This window comes from Labrus bergylta, chromosome 17, assembly GCF_963930695.1.
Source record: "Labrus bergylta chromosome 17, fLabBer1.1, whole genome shotgun sequence".
Classification (NCBI taxonomy): domain Eukaryota; kingdom Metazoa; phylum Chordata; class Actinopteri; order Labriformes; family Labridae; genus Labrus; species Labrus bergylta.
Window position 1 is genome coordinate 12,545,545 of NC_089211.1, and position 18,210 is coordinate 12,563,754.

The window sequence follows — 18,210 nt, forward strand, 5'->3', positions numbered from 1 at the left end:
TTAGTACAAGCTAACATGCTCAGACAGTGGGCTTTGGAGTAAATTGCCACGCTTTGATGAAACATGGCAGGGATCACAGCAGAGGTCTTGCTAGGAATAATGGCTGTTGACAGGCTTTCAGCTGAATGGGGTGCATGCACACGGTAGGTGGCAGGTTCGAGAAATACACAAGAGACAATAACATGCCCTGAGAACAATGGAAAGAGCTCTGTTACAGCTGTACCTGTCAAAGGGAGAATTCAGTCGTATATTTGCAGCCATATACAAAGGCACAGAGCACAAACATACACAGGTCTCCAGGGAAATCATACAAGCCAAACAGTCCTAAAATCTATAAGAAGTTTGGTGAAGGATGTCCCTAACAGTGATTAAGTTTCTACACCAGAAGTCTGTTTCTACAATTTTAAGCTGTCCTCCATAACTGAGCTTGATTCTGTTCAAAAGAGAAAGACACATGAGCATATTCATCACTTTTCTAACAAGATCTGTTTGATTGCAAGTATTTGTCCTTGATTATTCTTTGGCAATCCTTAAATAAACCATTCAATCAGTGAGAAATCTATTTCATTTCAATCCCACATTTCACAACCTACAAACTTGCAGCATAATCTATGAAACCCACAAAATAAAAATGATTCAAATTTCCATTATGCAACATTCATTTCCTCCAACATCACTTACTGATGTGTACTACACACACTATTTGCATGGTATGAGGATAATGAAGCACCACTGTGATCCCATTTGTACACCTCATTACTGTTACTCTGGAGCTGAACCCGTCCTGCTGTGACATGCCTGTACAGCTGTGCAGCTTTCAAGTGTGAACTTAGTGTTAACTTTTATAGTTCAACATTTTGGAAACTATCCTTATTTGAAGTAACGTTGATTAGCTTATGGATACCACTCCAATGCTTGGGATTTAAGTGTGGAACTAAAGCCAGGATACAGTCATCTTAGCTTAGCAGTTAGCCTGGCTCTCTCTCAATCTCAGAAATCCTTCACCGTCAATTTGGGCCAAAACCCTTGACTGCTATCTTTGGCAAATCTATAGATTTGGAGTTGGCAAAAGAAAAGCTCAATGTGTTGGCTTATAAATCTTTGCTGGCCATTTTTACTTAAGTAGAAGAATCCTGTCCCTCCCTCCCACTCGCAGTAAATCAGTGACATGATGACCTCTTTGAATCTAGAAAAATATCAGGTACCCTCCAGGAGAACAGAGAATAAAATGTACAAGGTTTGGTTAGAGCCAGGGAGTGGGTGGGTGGGTCGTTCCACATCCAGCCAATTTATTAAATTCCTTAATGCATCTCGGCTGATACCATTTCAGTTTTGATGAAGAACTGCTCTTTTCTTTTTGTATATGATCGTCTTTAATGCTTCCTCTGTACCCAGATAACCCAGTTAAATCAGAACATGTGTTTTTTTTGTTATCACCTCCAGTTGTTTGTTTTCATTGTTTGGTTTGTTTTATGTTTGGATGTTTTATGACATGGATAAGTGTTTTTATTAATGGGGGGGGGGAAGAGAAAATATTTCACTGTACAGTCAATGTTTTTTCATTGTTGTCCATCAATAAAAAGACCTTTGCAAGAAAGAAAAAACTCTAACTCAACTGATTTTTGCCCAAGATTGATTTTCCAGGCTTACAGATGCAGGAAATGTGAGTTTGCTGGCACAATTTACAATGCAAATGACCATAAAGTGTTTGTTTGCATGTAAATGTTCCCCAAGGAGGAGGAAGATGACTGAGCTAAACATTTACATGATGCATAAGATAAATTATTCAAATGAGCTTTAGCTGTGATGTGATGGTGTAACATTGCTTTGACTGGATGTTTCTTTATGTTTGTTTTTTTAATCTTCATGAAGCCTTAATGCATGCAAATGTAGACCCCAAAACAACTTCACAAACCCACCTCCTCAACACCACTAGACAAGAGGTACACATTTTGAAATAAGCTTACAAATTCCTCCTTAAGCCTCCTCATAATATTATCCTGTCAGGCTGCTCTGACCCTGTCTGCAGCATCACTTGATTCTCCCTCTCAGCCTCCTGCAGGCTCAAACTGTTCCAGCATAAAATTTCACCAGACGCACAAAAATGTATTTTGCCACCGTTTCTTTGTGTCCCTGCACCCGTCTCGCAGAATAATGACAACATGGAGGTATAGCCTCAGGTAAACCTCTCCTTCCCCCATCCATCCACTGAAAGATATTTAGCAGCTTAGCTAACCCAAAGTCTGACCTTTCTTAGGAAATCCCAAAGGCTGTCGGAGAGAGAGAGGGAGAGAGAGAGGGAGAGAGAGGGAGAAAGAGAGAGAGAGAGAGAGAGAGAGAGAGGGAAAGAGAGAGGGAGAGAGAGAGAAAGAGAGAGAGAGAGAGAGGGAAAGAGAGAGGGAGAGAGAGAGAGGGAAAGAGAGAGGGAGAAGAGAGAGAGAGAGAGAGAGAGAGAGAGAGAGAGAGAGAGAGAGGGAAAGAGAGAGGGAGAGAGAGAGGGAAAGAGAGAGGGAGAAAGAGAGAGAGGGAAAGAGAGAGGGGGAAAGAGAGAGAAAGAGAGAGAGAGAGTGAGTGAGTGCGAGAGAGAGGGAGGGAGAGAGAGAGGGGAAGAGAGGGGGAGGGAGAGAGAGAGGGAGGGAGAGAGAGAGAGGGAAAGAGAAAGAGAGGGGGAGGGAGAGAGAGAGAGGGAAAGAGAGAGGGAGGGGAGAGAGAGAGAGAGAAAGCTGTGGATGAAGAAAAAAAAAAGATCTTAGTTTTGAGTGCAGCGATAGTTAAAACCAGGAATAGTTATTTCCGCTCATCTGTTCAGAAGCATTTCAGTAATTAGTGCCCCTCTGTGAATGATAAAAAAAAATAAAAGGCTCTCGGCTAGTATGACTATAGCACCATGAGGACGTTTGAAGAAAAAAGAACACGTAATGGTGACCTGGGGGTCTCTTCATTTAATTATACAGCTTGCTAAATGTCTCTCATCCATCTCAGTGACCTTGCTAGTCGTTCTTCTAGTTCAGGCTGCATGATGATGTAAGAAGCGTGGCTGTGACTTTAAACGTGTTGTGCATGCACTGAAAGCAACAGAGCATGTTTGTCCTTTCTTATCCAATAGGACTGTTTCCATAATATATAATAATAATATTCTTATTGGTATTTCCATCTTTATATTTACACTTACATTGCAGTTTAAAGCTAGACAATTCAGCCTTTTTTAAAGAGCCTATCAGCCAGTGTTTTTGGATTAATCCACCACATGTATTGAGTGAGAATCGTGTTAAAAATGACAGTTGTTCCATAAGAAAGTCTGCCGTTTTCAAGGTACTAAAAGCTACAATAAACTTGAAGACTGCATTTGTAGACTCAGGCAGTGCAGATACACAGGGAATCTCTGATGCAACAGAGCAGCTTCTTTACATTTATTCAGTGCATTAAATTAACACTTTTCCTGTGTAACTGTTGCAAACAATAACAGACAATAATTTCTATCTACATAAAAATACATAGAAAACAGTTAATATTGCTCCCGATCCTCTTGGTAAAACACAGTCAGTTATCTCCAAGCCAAAAACAGCTTATTTTTGCTGCTAAAGAAAATCTCTTCTATGATTAATGTACATCATGCATAATTCAGATGGCATCTGCTGTATCACCTGTATTTAGAAGCATTAAGCTCCAATAATTTTTAATGACATTTCAAAGATCTTGGCTTGTTTTCCTGTAAAGTGCTGTAATTAGATCCCAGTTTGAGGAAGCTTTAGTGACTCACATCACATTAGAGAAGGCTCTTATCATGTACGAGTAAAACAAGTGATAACTTTAAAGTATCTGTAGATGTGTGGAGGAATGAAAACACTTTTTTTGACTCTTTGAAGAAAGAAAGATCAAACGCTATAAAAACTGCGATGCCTGTTTTTCTAATATAAATTAATTCATTTTTAACTTCATTTCAAATCTAACAGACAAATATGGAATCATTTGTCAGGCTGCGAGTTCACTTTTTTCCCCCAAAAACAGTAAAAGAAAATGAGCTTTCACTTTCAAATCCTGTCAAAATAATTGTATATAATTACATTGTGTCAGTCTGCCACTGCACTTCCTGACCCTCCCCTCTGCCACACTATGCTCTACCCTCTGCTGTGCAAATAATACCGATAGTCTGTGTGTGTCAGGCTGTAATCTCGGCACCAGCAGGAGCTGAAGTTGGCTGGGAGATATAACAGTTCTTTGAACTTCACCGTTGATGGATGGAAGAGCAGTCTAAGCCATTGGATGATTCAAGTGGTTGTCAGTGCACTACGCCTGTCGTATACACGGATGGAAATATACGGTAACATTAAGTTAGAATTAATCTACAAGACCTAATCTTTTCCTTCTGCCTCAAACAATAAGCACATGTTAGACCTTTACATATTGGTTATTTTACAGAGCATAGAAAATAGTTTTGGACACTAAAGGGAGTTTAATAAGCCGGAGAGCGCCTGGCAACATCAGCTAAGACTTGCACCCTTAGTGGTCAGGAAGACTTGAAAAATGTTTCAACCATAGACCGTATAACTGAACGTATAGCGTTGTGGTCCTCGTCGTCGAGCTAATTAAGAAGTGCCTTAAACATTATTCCTTCTAATGGCCAGCAGAGGGCGACCCACATGGTTTAAGTTTTTGATGTTGTCGTTCTTTGTGGGTGTAGATGGGGTGTGGGGGTATATGATCCAATTCTTTTGGGTTGGTGGACTGTGTGGCCTGCAATAAATAAAAAAATATTTCTATACTGCAGTCTACAGCTGCAACAGGTGTGAGATTTTGAGGTATTTGTTGCAGACTAGGTCTGTGTAATGTATACAGTATCTCACAGACTGCCTCTGCTGCTGATTCAACAGGCTCAGTGAGCCTCTGATGAGCGCTGACTGGTGCCAGCACTGCTGGACACATCACAAAAACTACAGCCAGTATTCTGCTACAGAGGCTCAGCAGTGGCACATCGCCATTGGATTTATGGATGTCAGCTTAGAGCGTCAAAGTCCATTAGATACACACAGTAAGCATGCAACAATTGCAATTGCGACACATACAGATAAAAAAAAAAAAAACCCAACAGAGCAAAAACAGGATTATTTGAGGATGTATCTGTAGTGATGTGTCTGTCTCGGTAATTGAGGCATGTAATTGAGGGCATATTCTTACTTGTCAGGATCTGTGTGAGCACTTACAGCGGTATTCAAATAAAAATCTCTGTTTCTAATTGTGTGTGTTTTTTAAAAATCAAAGATAATGTTCTCGAGAGGGGGGGGGGGGGCTATAGTCCTCAAGAGTGGGAGGCCCGGGTTCGTATGATCTGTGACTCCTTTCACGCATGTCATGCATGCAAATAAAACACTGACAGAAAAAGTTAGCATCCATCACTATTTTTTGGTAACTATGAATCTGATGCTCCAAGTTTATGTTAGCTAACGTTGCTACCATCATAACAGAGCGAGTGATGGGAACTTACACGAACAAACACATTCACTTGAGTGGATAGCATAAACGTTAACTTTTTTTTTTATGCTAAGCAGATGTCTGTAAGGTTGAAGGTAAACCGTAAACGAGCATTAAGCTACACTCTGGCGTACTAAATAAATAGAGTGAGTGCATGTCTGCAACATTACTGTAGACTCAAATAAAAGTATTGTGAGGAAAACTGTAGTTCATATTCAGACCATGTGTCAGGGCCTTGTTTCTTCATGCATAACAAGTGGTATATTCATTCTAATAAAAAGAGACAGAGAGTAAGTAATTGATGTAATATGTATGTTAAGGTAGCAGTTATGTTGAGCAAATGTTAGGTTTTCCACAAGGTTGATGTGACGATAAAAGTTGCTTCAGGTTAAGTTTATTTGTGGCTTGTGTAAGAATTCCTACGTCTCCACTTTACATACATTCATTGACTCACTATGTCTCTCTCTCTCTCTCTCTCACACACACACACACACACACACCTGAAGCATCTTTAATCTGATTGTATAAATACAGTTCTGATAGTTCTGTTTCTGCTCAGTGCTGCATAAATACAGCAGATGAGAGATGAGCCATTACTCGAGAGCATCTCCAGTCTCAGGGTCCGGCAGAATAAAGTGCTGCTTACGACAGAATATCAGTCTGCTGAGAGAGAGATTTATGCAAACTTCCTGCACTATTTGTTCTGTTAAATTGGATAATAAAAAGAACAATAATAAAAGCAACAGACAAACCAAACTCAGCATGTTTATACATCCATGGTGGTTCATAATCTCTCCATGCTTGTAATGTAAATATAAATGAGTCTATTTTATTCAATTTCGACTCTCAAACTGGTAATAACAGTAGAACAGTAGCTGCTGCCTGCCTGCCACTGGTTCACTCCTGCTTTATGAGTTCACTGTCAGTCAAGATTGCTCCCGACAAATTGCAGTGACAGAGGAAGCAGTTTGTTGTGACACTTTGAGCTCCGTCAGGACCTCTCTGTGGGAAAAAACCATGCAACCATGTTAGCCATGCAAGCATTACACCATGCTGAGTCTGGCCCTATGATAGATTAATACATAACTGGAAAACAATGACACACACGCTGACACACAAACACAAATACAAGCCTTCCCTCTGGCTACATGCTCTGTTCAGGGTAATACACTGGCTTCAAATAAATTGAATTCCTTTCCCTCTTCCTGAATTAGATAAGACACCATTAAATTACATTTGCTCCTTGACACTTGACAATGAGATCATTTTGCTTTCTCCTCCCTAGCAACAGTAGGACGTACGAATTGGAAGGTGGACCTCACACACAGTCATTAGTGTAGTTATAGTTTTCAGCTTAAGGGCTTGTAACTACTACACATACACACATCTTTTCGCTAAGGGTTGGTGACTGGTAAGTAAACTTTTGGCTATAAATGTGTCAACAAAGCCATCTCAGATCCACACATGTTTCTAACATGTACTGTAATTGTTCATTGGTACATACAGCAGAGTAGGGTGTTAGAGGTGCTCTGACAGTCAGAGTATGGAGATATATTTGTAGGACCCTCCAGGATTTAACTGCCTTTTCTGTGATTATTGCACCCTTAAATGTCTGATTTCAGCGTCTTTTGAACAAAGCTGCACGACAAGGTGTGATGTTAAGAGATTTTGTCTGTGTAACACAGTACACTTCAATATGATGGACTGGAACAAATGCATTTACAGGAGACATCTATTGGCACAGAGAGATGTCTCTTTTTGACTTTCTATCAATTTTCGTGTCAAGATGCCAAAAGAGTTGAAGTATCTAAAGCACATTGCCATGAAATACAAAAGCTGATGCGATCTTACACCAGCTGGACTACATAAATACAAAAACAATACACCAGATAGTTGTATTAAATGTCAAAAGTACAAGGCACAGTTTTTCATTGTATGTGGAATTGCAAAGAAATAGCAACCATCTGAAGCTAAATCTTACAAATAATCTAAAACATGCTAGAGGTAAAGATTCCTTTTAAACTTGATTTATTTTTATGTTGGGGTTACATCCTGCCAATTTCAACATATCAAGAAATGAAAGAACTCTTTTTAATATGTATCTGCCCCAAGCGAAGCGTTTAATTGCCCTTTCATGGAGAATTATTCAGAGGCCAAAGGTGAGCCGGTGGCTGGGAGAAATGAGGAATTGTTATTGATGGAGAAAATTACCTATATTCTGAAAAGGAAAGGTCAAACCTTTGAAAGGATTTGGGCCCCTTTCACCTGATTGCTTGGTAAAGTTGATGTGTCAGACATATTGCACAACAATGACAAGAGATTTGATTAACAATTAGATAGGACGACTACTGGTTAGTTCTCTTTTTAGCCAATGATAATGTGTATACCATAAACTACCATATCTGATGTGATTTTGTGCACAATCTATAGGATCTTGCTGTTCTTGCACAAATTATTTTTTGTTTTGTTTATTTTATTTTCTGTCATGCTGTCTTGTCATCCCTTTTCTTTATACTTCCAATATTATGTCTATATAAGGTTGGTCTTTTCCTGTTATTATGATACTGTGTGAAAATTAAAACATTAAGAAATACTAATTCAACAATGTGTCAGCCCATTTAAGGGGGTTAGTATCTCACTTTTAAAACACACCTATCAGGATTGTCTCACATCTGTAACAGCTGCCTCTGGTGTGTGGAAACTTTGGAAATCAGCCTCTGATTGGTCAGTAAATTCAACAGAAGGCACCATGAAATGGATAATGGATTAGCTAACATGTTTCAACATGTACGTATATCCCGGTGCGGACCAAATATGAAAGTTGGTCTGGTAGCTGGAGAGGTACCAGATCACCTCCTGAGCACTGCCAAGGTGCCCCTGAGCAAGGCACCGAACCCCCTCCCCACCATCAGCTCAGGAGCGCCCGCTGTGGGCCGCTCCGTCACTCTGGCTTCTCTCCATTAGTGCATGTCCATAGGATCCTGTTTCTGCATGTGTGTGTTCATGACTTACAGAGTGTAAAAACTGAAATTTCCCCTTGCAGGGATCAATAAAGCAAATCTTAAATCTTATATAAAATCAAGACTTTGAGTATAGGATTTGTTATTTTGGATTTACTGTATATAGTCTATATAAAGACACTTTTGTGTGTGCAGATGAAATAGGTAGCTCATAAAAGAGAAACTATCACACCAGATCTCTCTGCTGTCTGCTGATGTGGTGACATACATACGACCCCTATCTGGTAAAACTGACTATTTCTCAAATAAAGGCACAAAAAGACAAAAAATTTGGCTTTAAAATCAGTGGCTGCATCGGCTCCTTTTCAGATTTCAGTATAAAACAAACACTTTCTTTCAATATTTCAATGACGCAGGACTGTTTTAGCTGTCGGTTTACTTTTAATGTTTCATACAGCAGTTGTCTCCGCCTCATACGAAGGAGTCAACACACAAAAAGTCCCAGATGTGCATTTACAGCAATTTCACTGTTTACCTGCATGTATCAAACATCACTGCTTTCTTAACACTCAAAACTAGACTCGACACTGTTTTTGTTTGGATCACTCAACTCAGAAAATCTTGTATCTGCAGGAAGTCACTTCACTGTTTGCAGGTAATGTTGGTTTTCATATCCTATCTCGTTTGCTGTTGAGTGTGCAAAAGCTCGCTGTATACACGTTTTCATGTTGAGTCAATCCAGACGTGTTACTCTCTGTTTTACTCTCTGTTAGCCTGTCAAACAAAGTTTTGTTGTGAATAAAAGGACTACTTTTATCTGCACAAAGTGTGTGTCTTTACACACATTTTTGGAAAATCTTTTGTGGCATTGCTGCGCTTGAATGCAACCTAAAACACTTCATCAGTGTCTTTCTTATCTGACAAAATGTCAATCTTCTTGTCATTCTAAATAAAGACAAATACCTGCATGAGACGAGATAGAGTTGAAACAGAGCTTTGTTCTGTAGAGAGTGTGAATGTTGAGTCAAGGACACGTAACCTGATCAGACATAATGTCCTCATTGTGGATAATGGATATTTCATGTGATATTTAATCTGAATGTGCGCATTCAAAAGCCCCATACAATACCTGAGGGGATAAGCACTCACCCTATGCAGAGGCACACACACATGAACAAACACACACGCTTGGCCAGATGCCAGGGTAAATGTAGTGAAACAAGAGGTGGTGTTGTGAAGGTCAAGTCATATTATAGCGCCATAACCTGGTTAGCTCAGCACTCACCGCTACATAACCCCATCTGCTGCTGCTGTTGATGCCAACATCTGGCTAAACAGAATCTTTGTAAGCAGCAGAATTAGCCAAGGAGTTTTGTCTGCAGTGAAACCTTACCAGAAGACCCAACTCTGAGGCCTCTGTGTGTGTTTAGTTTTATGAATTAGGAGGTGGTTGCGGTATACTGTGGGCTAATTTTCCTTGCAGCTGCCTGTGTTTTTGTGACTGTTTGTTGTTTCTTTTCCTTTCTGTAAAGCCAGCTGTGCACCTGCTCTGCTCTACTGCTCTCCTTCATCTTTTTATAACCACATCAGAATTCTCGGCTCACTGCCAGTCGTGTCACTCACTTTGTTGTCATCTTTTCCTTGCTTTCGCTTTTACTCCCCCTGCTCTCTCCCTGTCTCTGCTACAGTAGCCGTTCTCTCTCTGTAAAGCGTCTTTTTGCATTAACTTTGTCTTTCTTGTCTGTTCTCAGCTGGCGTAGACATGCAGCCTCGGGGATTGCGGGCAGGCCTCTGTGTTATAACATGGTTTTGAGTTGCGGAGCCACCCACAAACAAAGACGACAGCTTTCAACATGGAGAATGAGAGATGCTACTGAACGTCAATTTAAAGATTGACCAGTCTAAAGTGTCTGTGGTGTTTACAGGAGGTTACAGAAGACTCAGAGTAGAGGCACACATCACTATGTAGATGAGCGTTGTTGTCACATATGGCAGAATGCACTTTGGGGATACACACAGATTATGTGAATCACTTGCTCAGATAACGTTCCTAAAACGTTTTTCAGCACCTTTTCCGACCCACAAACCCACAACAGAACCACATTTCAAGATCATTTTTCTGAAAGTCTGTACCTCTCGTTCTCTCTTTCACTGTCACCCAGGTCAAACATTATTCATCTGAAACAACGTTCAATCAGGCATGAAGTTGAGTCCATGTTTTTAGTGTGCCAGTCACAGACCGAGCAGGTCAGTGGCATGTTACACTGAAATCGGGGCACCCAGCCACTGCACTGTCTGTAACACACTTTTTATTATTTTGGGGCCACAAGACACCAAAGTGGCAAAGGCAAGGATAATAACTGTGATCAGAAAAATGCCATTTCACTGAGTTCTGTTCCTTGCACCTGCATGTTAAGTAGAAGTAAAGTAAACTAAATGTCAAAATTAACACTCTGGTCTTATCTCCTCCGGGTTGCCCACTCAAGCTGATTTGGGAAAAAACACTTGTTTGTTCCAACAGCTAAAATGTATGCTAACTTCTATCCAACAAAGGCATGTATGTTGTTCCCTTAAAAATTCAAACTTTCTTTCCAGATACGAGTGCACAGCCTCTGTGTTCTTGTAGCAAGAATGCTACAATTCACTTAGCAGACACTTTTATCCAAAGCGACGCATACAGAGAGTAAGTACAACACAAGCAAGGCTCTTGAAAAGAAGAAACAATGTCAGTAAGTTTAAATGAACAGCTTTGAGTCCGATTGGACACACAGGTGCTGACAGGCGTTGCACAAGATTGACAGCTGTTCTTGAGAGCTCTGATCAGTATAGACACCATCTTAAAATCGTCGTTAATAAAACAAAACCATGTTCATTACCATCATCATCATCATCAATAATATCAAAACCATTGTCATCATCATCATTAAGGTCGTAGGTAATCATGAAAGAGCTGGGTCTTAAGCTTTTTCTTAAAGGTGCAGAGGGACTCTGCAGCTCGAATGGAGTTTTGAAGTTCGTTCAACCACCGGGGGGAGGGGGGGGGCAACACAGGAGAAGAGTCTAGTTAGCAACCATCACGCAACTATATGAATCCTGAAGTTCATGTTGGTTTTGTAGCTGTTTATGTTAAGGTATTAAAAAGAATCCTGTGCAATTTAATAAAAACCTACTCCATGCCATTCAGTATCAAACTTTGAAAATAAGACTTGAGTAACAAGCAGCCTCCTTCGCACTGCTGACCTATCCAGTCCTTTAAAATAAAACTACATGCATTTGAGTAAACGTAAAAAGCCTGATCTATTCATTGTATTGCGATAAGAAATTGCTCTCACTTTTCCCTGGGCCTTTGGTATATCGAGGGTCTAAAAATCCATGCGGGAGCTACAGTGGACATGTATGCTTAAACCTGCGGAAATGGAAAAGCCATGTGAGGTGGTAAAAAAAAAAAACAAAGATGTAAAGTGACGGCATAAAGAAGTAGTAGTAGACAGAAAGGTAGCAGGCAAGAGAAAATGAAGAAGAGGAGAAAAGGACAAAGAGTGAGCAGAGGGCACCTTTAAGAGCATGAAAGGATGGATGATAGGCCTCCATGTAATGTATAGATGGTTGAAGGAAAAGTGTTTAAAAGCTCTGGGCTTATGATTGCTTAGCTGTTAGCGCTAATGGTCAGTGCTCAAGAGACAGTGTGTGTAAATGTACAAACGGGGGTTTCAGTTACTATGGCGACAGGGCTATTACAGACTGACATTTTACCATTGCCTTTTCTATGTCTTGAGTGGGTGGTTTAAGCTTAAAAGTTCTGGCTTTATTGTACTTGAACCAACTTTTTTTTTCGAGCTCGAAAACTGCATGATATTCTCGAAAGCTGACAACAATCTAGTCGGGTCAAATTGTTAAATAAAATATAGACGGAACACTTAAGATTGTGAGTCTCTCTTTTCATGCACACTTTAGTTGTGATCAACTCTTACAGCAGAGTAAGTAAACACCTTGCTGAGCTCACTTGTTCTAAAATTATTTTTGCCACGTCACTTTCCACCAGCACCATGTTGCTATCTCTTTCGGTCTGTAATTTAACATGATACAGCTACACTTTCCCATAATGAGCGTGCAGGCTTTGGAGCATAAAGTTTATAATGAGAAAGCGCACCCCCCCCCCCCCACACCCCCCGGCTTCTTTGAAAAGTACTGTATGTATTGTAAGTTATACTTGAAGACATGATGCAAATGTTAAAGTAACTCTCATCAGTATGCCCCCTGCCTTCATAAGTGCTGTGTAATTTATTCAGAATGCTGCAGGCCATGTAGACAGACAAGCCAGCTGTGCGAGGCTTATATAGGAAATGTCTGCGGTGTTTTCTCGTATCTAAAGCTAGAAACATCATTCCTAACACTTATGTTAGCTTTGAGTCAATTTACTAAACCCACACTAGATCTTGGAACACCACCGGTTCAAGAAGTCCGTCTTCTTTTATCCCCAGTTGAACCATGTTATCTTGTTTATTGTTCTATTTAAACCCAAGCAGTCCCTAGACAGCTATTTCTCTTTGCAGTGCTACCTTCAGGATCCATTTTGACCTGTGAGGATTTTACTGTGGGGACTTTTCAAAGGATATTTTGTGGGTCTTTTTTTGCTTTTATTGATAAGCCAGCTGGGGGAAATAGAGTGGGGCTGTTTGTAACAAGCATACATATGATCCATGCACGCTTAGATTTAAACTCCTTCCACCAGTCAGTTTAGGACTAAAGAAGCCTTTTGTCGGAGAAGTGAAACACCTTCATGACCTTCAACACAGTCCTGTTGCCTTTTGGAACAAGCCTTGAATTGACCTGTATGACTGAGAACCTACACAGACAAGAGTGGGGGTGGAAATGCATCAAAGGGCTGAGATCGATATCGTGGATGTTACAGCCGATACACTGAGGACTGTAGCTTCTGTATATACTCTGCTCATTCCACTCAAGTGGCAGCCCTACTGTGAGATCTTTTAAAATGCTTAGGAAACATTTTCATTTGCCCCTGACGCTTCTGTATAGACTACAAATATAAACCACATCATCAGAAAGAAGACTGAGAATATCTAGAAAGTTATTCCCATTTGTCATCACTGTAACTGTGCCCTTTTGTTTACTACATCAGAAAGTTAAAAGTAAGCAAGCAGACCTTAGAAAGAGAATACTATACACACACATGTAAAGGGTCGGCTCAGTTCAGAGTTTAAACAACCTCAGGGGCCACCAAAAAAGACGAAATAAAAGCTACTCACAGTTTTTTTGGGGGGGGAAATGCCGGAGTTCAGTAGCACTTTAATTTCAAACTCGTTTATTGAAGTAAGTTTGGGAACACAGGAGTTTGTTTACAACCTGTATGATCCCTGAACGCTAATATTCCTTGGCCTAATTCTAACGAGTCTAGTGATGTCATTACTCAGCAATTAAGATGCTGAGTAAGACTTTTTAACCCCAGGGAAGGATGCCCAAGACTATGGGAACGAGGCCAGATCTTTGAAGAGAAAAAAAACCCCATCTAATTTTAATTCCATGGAGGAGAAACAGTGTTTACCATATCACTGTGTATTGTAAATGCATGGAAATTATGAATGTACATGTATAGGGGAACAACAGCTGTTCCTCTGCTGCTGTTTTTCTTCCTCAACCGCTTCCGGTTTCTCCCTCTTGCCTCCCTCGCCTCCCTTTTTACTCATCAGAATGAGCTCCAGATTTTTACAATCACTCTTCGGGATGAGGGCAGCTGACCAACGGCTCATGTGCGCTTGTGTGTAAGTGTGCGCCGATACTGGTGTCTGCACAGGGACCCATCTGTGCATGAGCGTGATGTGTGAGCATGTCAGGGTGTAGCTGCGAGGGGGAGAGCACGGAGAGAGATCACTGTGCCGGAGGGGGGGAGGGGAGGGGAGGGGGAATGGGAATGGGTGGTGACTGTTTAACATGATCATTGAGCAGCCATATTCCCTTCCCCCCCCCCCCCCAAGTTCCCATCCAACCACTTCTCCTCTTTATCTCCACCAAGGCAGCTCTATCATGATTCCTCCTCCCAACAGTGCATTCTAAAAGGTAATTAAGCTGAAATGTGAGTACAGTTTAAATGCTTAGAAAAAAGTGCTGCCTCTGTAATTACATTCACTCTTAAACATTCCTCCTCCTCCTCCTCCTCCTCCTCCTCCTCCTCCTCCTCCTCCTTCTCTTCCCTCTCTGCTTTATATCTGTTATTCTCTCCACACCTTTCTTCTTCATCTTTTTTTCTCATCACCTATCACTCTTTGAAATTTGCTTCTCCAACCCACTCATCCGCTTGTCCTTCAACTCCCTCGCTCTCTTCCTCGTCTCTCTCCCTGCATCAGCAGCAAGGAGGCAAGAAACACACAGTCACTCATAGTGGCGCTCTGAGGGGGACATAAGCGTATGTGTGTGTGTGTGTGTGTGTGTGTGCACAGGAAGGAGTATGACTGATCTCCCAGGGGGCCAAGGTTGCTTCGAGGGTCATTGAGGAAGTCGCCATGGGAACATAAGCCCCGCCTTGTCATTCACTGTGGTAGGGCCCTCTTAAGGCACAGCATGTATGATTCCCACTTGCTATTTCCTAAGCTAGCTTAAGTTCATACTTTGTCAAGACTATCTAGTGTGTGCACAGTCTGTCACTCTGATGCTAAAGCAAAGAAAATAAGCAGTGACATAATTTTTTTTGTAGTTCAATGAACAAGCATGTGCAGCGGAGAACGCTTGGGTATCAATCTGAGTTAGTTAGCAACCTTTAGCTCCTTTTTGCCCCTGGGAAATTAGTGGAAAAACAACATTAAGCATCTTTGTAGAGGGTTGGTGTCACCACAGGCCTCTGGAGTACCATCATATAACTCTACCAGCAGGATGATCTACAATCCTCTATAACAGTGGTTCCTAACCTTTTCCCTTGCAGCCCCCCCCCCCCCCCCGCCCCCCCCACACACACACACACACACACTTCTATCTAAAACAAAGCTGAGCCCCCACTAGGATTCGTAGGAAAAAATAAGTGATACACTGCTGTCAAAAACTGTCAAGGAAATCATTTTTAACACAGTTATTTGTAAGTTGTTGACCTTTGTAAAAAGAAAAAGCCAGTAAGAGTATTATCATTGTTTTTAGATTCAAAACTAAAAACATACAGAGCCTTGCCGTGCGTTACATTACATGCCTTAGTCACCTCCATGGACAGTTTCTGGCACCCTTCATTTGGGGGTCACACGCTCAAAAGGTTCTGCTCTGAAAGATACATTTTGGTGCATTTGTACATTTGTGCTTAGTTTTGAGGCATCTACACATAACTTCATTAATTTATTTGTTGCAGCAGATGGCTGTGCACCAATGAGTCTGGTCCTTCTTGAGGTTTCTGCCTGTGAGTAGAACATTTGTGCTTGCTCATTGGTGGATTCAGTTGGGTAAATAATCTAACAAAGAGTATGAGCTAGACCTACTCTGTACATAAAGTGCCATGTTATACGTTTAATGTGACTTCATTGAAATTAGATTTTAAGTTTTTCAATGCATAAGGAGGTTAACATATGGGGGTGGGGGGGGGGGGGGGGGGGGGGTAGCTAAGTGAAGCAAAATCAATCAACTCCAAATCAAGTTAGATTGTAAAGGAGCACATATAAGGGAGAATATGAATATTGTTCTTCCTATGATGGTTTTCGCTAACATTATGCTGAAACAGAGGCTAAAAATTGCACTGAAGCAGAAGTGTGAGCCAAATGATGTTTGGAAGTTTAAACTCTCTCGGGTAGGGATGTGGGAGCATTATAAAGCATTTTTTCTGATCTGGTTCGCAGGAAAAAGTGCTATTTGTTCCAAGACTTGGTAAATCCATCACTTTATGAAATACTTCTGCTACAGAGGAGGACACTTTATAGTATAGATATTCTCTACGTCTGATAGGCGAAATTGAAATACTAAGGAAGATGCATTTTTTTAAATTCCCAGTTCACCAAGTGGGTTCACCTTTGAGCTGGTTAGCTGTTACCTCAATCAGCAAATCATTTCCAAAACACCCAGTATGTTGAGGGTCGTATGCTGTATAGGTTCTTTTTCCTACAATATTTTGTCATTTTAACTGCAGTCAGTCAACAGGAATGCTTTTACTTTGCGCAGCCTTAATGCATTTCCTCCCTCCCTAAAAATATCTGGAGCAAAAACAGTTTGGATGTGACCATGGCTAACAGTTGGTGACAGTAGCCTGCGCTCACAAGCCATGCTGTTTTTTGTCGGCATGTGGCGAGCCGACCAGCCAGCGAGTCTGTCATACAAAGCACTAAAAACCTCTCCCTCACTTTCAAACTCTCTTTCTTATCCATCTCTCTGAACGTTTGTCTGTCTGTATCTCACCCATGGTTTTATTAAAGCTCCTAGCAACACACTGTAAGGTACTTTATACTGTATGCTGGGTATATGGACTAAAATGAATTATAAATGTTGGGGGTGAAATAAGGAGAAGAAAAACAGATTATCAAACGCTTGTAGAAAAATCTGGCTCTGTCCATGGTGCTGAAATGAAAGCTGCACTTCCATCTATCTATCTATCTATCTACTCCTTTTTTTCTGAGCAATGTATTGTTCAAACAATCACAACAGATTCTCAGTCGAATGCATGACTCAACAAGCATAGACTATGCAATTATTTGTTCTTCTTTTTAAACCAGTTGCTCGTAAAAATCCCACAATAGAATTGGTGAATGGATACAGAAGCTTCTGTATTTAAAGAGTAAAAGATCTTACCTTCAGAGATAAGAGAAATTCACAGGGTCACATCTAGGGTACTGGTGGCTCCTTGGAGCTCAGGTCTCGACCTCTGCTGGTTGTAGTTTGTTTCAAGCTCAGTCACTGAATATTGAGAGCAATATTGAGGGGGGGAAAAGCCCTCAGTGTTGATAAAGTGATCAGAAAAACACACGCGTAAAAACAAGGTCAGATTAGTCTTAGACCTATTTTAACAGTTAATTTAACAAAAAAACGGAAAAAGAAAATACAAAACTCGCTTTTTTTTTCTTAATCTTTGCCTTTAGACTACTTTTCCAGACACAATCCGTTTCATCCGCTTGCAAAACATCCCAGACTCACAGAAAGACATGAGAAAAACACTCCAAAGAGAGAGAGAGAGAGAGAGAGAGAGAGAGAGGGGGAAACAAGCCGGTTTTCAATATTAATTAAAATAGTATTTCTTGAGAGATGTGTTCGGAGCAGGCAGTTCCATCCAGCGCTTGTCTGGAGTTGTTTGAACAGTAGAGAGACTGGTGTACCGACGCCGTCCGCAAAAATACAACACTCCTACGCAAACATCATCATCATCAGCAGCCTCAGCAGCACGCGTGCTGGAGGAGGAGACGGGATGATGAGAGAAAATCTCGACATCTCCATTTCAACAACCAGTTTTTTTTTTTATCTCTCCCAAATCGTCCGAGTAGGTCGAGGTCAGGTGTTTGTTGTAGAGAAGCTCCGGAAATCGATGGCGGTGCTTTTATATCCCTTCCGTTTTCTTTTTTCTTTTCTTTGAACAATCTGTTAATCTATCGTCTCCCCTCCTCCAGTATTCTCTTCTAGCATCCCACCTTTGGCGAACAGGCTTCAAAGTGTCTGTAATCCAAAAGAATACATCTACTGTATATTTCATGCACGGTAGTTTGATTTCCGTGTATTTGGCTGATTCCTGCAGGGCGACATCCGACGAGAGAGAGAAAAAGAAACCCTCTGCTTTAAATGCAGAGGTGGCTTTTAGCGCCCTGCAGAGCCA

At 41.0% G+C, this 18,210-nt stretch overlaps 1 protein-coding gene across 1 annotated transcript in view; it reads right to left on the reverse strand.

Annotated features, from left to right (window-relative positions):
• Positions 1 to 18,210, reverse strand: part of fam163ba (family with sequence similarity 163 member B, genome duplicate a) — a 29,567-nt gene extending 11,357 nt beyond the window's left edge. The window contains exon 1 of the mRNA XM_020638092.3: positions 17,199 to 18,210. The gene's annotated coding sequence lies outside the window, so the exon portion shown is untranslated. The remainder of the gene's footprint in view (positions 1 to 17,198) is intronic.